This window comes from Elephantulus edwardii, unplaced genomic scaffold (genome assembly GCF_000299155.1).
Source record: "Elephantulus edwardii isolate Elephantulus edwardi_28Jun2011 unplaced genomic scaffold, EleEdw1.0 scaffold00092, whole genome shotgun sequence".
Lineage (NCBI taxonomy): Eukaryota > Metazoa > Chordata > Mammalia > Macroscelidea > Macroscelididae > Elephantulus > Elephantulus edwardii.
The window spans coordinates 3293514-3295742 of NW_006399842.1; the positions used below are offsets into that span (position 1 = coordinate 3293514).

At 38.1% G+C, this 2229-nt stretch overlaps 1 protein-coding gene across 1 annotated transcript in view; it reads left to right on the forward strand.

Annotated features, from left to right (window-relative positions):
* Nucleotides 1-2229, forward strand: part of CDK5RAP2 (CDK5 regulatory subunit associated protein 2) — a 252415-nt gene that overhangs the window by 36936 nt on the left and 213250 nt on the right. The window lies entirely within an intron of this gene.

Sequence of the window (2229 nt, forward strand, 5' to 3'; positions counted from 1 at the left end):
GGACAATTAAAACAGACATTCGGGGGGTGGGGAAGAAGAACGAACTGGGGAGGAGGGTAGAGAAAACAGTGCAACAATGAATGAATGAGAACCCAAAATCTCTGTAAATGTTCATTAAAACTAATAAAATTTAATAATAATTTAAAAAAAATCTGTTGTTCATAGTGTTGAACATGATTGGACAGCACCTAACAAAAACAGCAACAACATTGTTTTAGAGAGTGACTTGGCAGAGGTGGGAGAAATGAGTACTTCTTTAGATCAGCAGTTAGGAGGGCCTCCCTGAAACAGTGCCACTGCGATGGAAAGACTGAGATTGAACCCCTCATAGCATGTCCTGCAGGAAGAGCTTTGCAGACTGACAAATGCTTGCCTTGTATGCGGATCAGAAAGGGGGCCAGTATGACTGGAGCATTGTGAGAGAGGGAGGAGATGGTACATAATGAGACTGGAGAGAAGGGCAGGAGCCAGGTCACAAAGTACTTTGTGGGCCATAGCAGGGAGGTTTATTCTAAGAGAGATGGAGACAATGGAAGGTTTTAAGCTGGGTTAGTGAGATGAACCAGCTCGTCTGACCCCATTACATCACACTGCCTGAAAGGAAGTTTTAAATCTGCACAACCTTGTCTGTCTGCTTATTCACCTAGCTATTGAATGGTTAGTAGCTCTCTGTTGTGTTCACACTGGAGTGCATGAGTAGATATGGCTCTGATCTCTTAGAGATGGTTGAATAGAAAAGTAACCAGCTGCCCACAGTGCAGTGTGCTGGTTTCTACAGTGAGGAAAGCAGAGTGTGTGGAAACATTTACAAGGATCCCCTAATCTAGCCTGGGATGGAGTTGTCACAGAAAACTTGCTGAGAGAAAGTATATGAAGAGCTAGCTGTCCATTGTTGTGGAAAATAGAGTACCTGCATTTCATTTTATTGTTAGGCTTGCCTGATATTTCAGTGACCTTCTGAAGGCATTATTATTATTATTTTTTCTTAAAAAAACCCCAACACCAAACACACCCTAAAACTTATTTAGCTATAACTAGGGCAGATATTTTGTTGAGAATTTTAGCAGTATGTACAATGTGGGCATTTTAAACAGACCTTCATAAATATTTTATTGGTTAGCTGAGTAGTAGAATAAGGTTTCTCTTTATGAGAAGCATTTGGTAGGGTAGGCTTATTTTGATTGAATGAATGTTTTTTGTGCTGTTTCCTTAAAACATTTAGAAGGAGACTTTAATGAACATACCAGTTGTTTCTTGTGCTTATTAGTCACAGAATTGAGATCTGAAGTGTTAACAAGAGGGCTAAGGGCAGAGTTTGAAAAACATACTTAAGGTTTAATAAAATGCATATCAATTTCTTCTATCCAGTCATGAAAGTATATTTATTCAAAAGAGTACATCGAACATTTTTTTAAATAGTGTGTTTATGTGAGGGATGTGAGTGTGTTTCAAGGCTTGTGTAACCCTCTCCACAAAGAAATACACAATAGTTCCATGATTCCGAAATATTCTCTTTTGTTGCCTTTTTGTGGTTACACTGCTCCTCCCTCCCCAAACCTTTAGCAACTGGTTGCTCTGTTTCTTGTTCCTATAATTTTATCTTTTCCATAGTGTCATGTAAACGGAATTGTACAGTGTGTAACTTTTTGAAACTGTTCTCTTTTGCTCAGTCTCTGAAATTCATTCATATTTTTTATATATCAGTAATTGCTAGTAGCATTCTATCATGTGTCTCTATAATTGCCCATTGACCATTTGGAGGATATTTGCATTTTTTCTCGATTTTGGTGATTATTAATAAAGCCACAGCAAAGATTTCTGTACAAATTTTGGTGTGAACAAAGGTAAGCAGGTAGGGGTAGAATTGCTTGGTTCATGTGGTAAGTATAAACTGTTATCCAGAGAAGATCTTATTTCATTTTCATCTCCAGGGTATGAGAGTTTCATTTGCTCTTCATTCTCATCAGTATTTGGTATTGTTAGTTTTTAATTTTTAACCATTCTAATACGTATGTGAAATCAAATCAATCTTCAGTAGAATCTTGCTTGCATGTGAAATCAGTCACACTGTTCTGTAGTTTCCACACTCAGTTGGGTCACCTTTCTTTGGAATGGGAACAAATATGGATCTCTTCCTGTCAGTTGGCCAAGTGGTTGTTCTCCAGATTTCTTGGCACAACTTGGTGAGCACATCCAGGGCAACATCTGTTATCTGAAATACTTCAATTG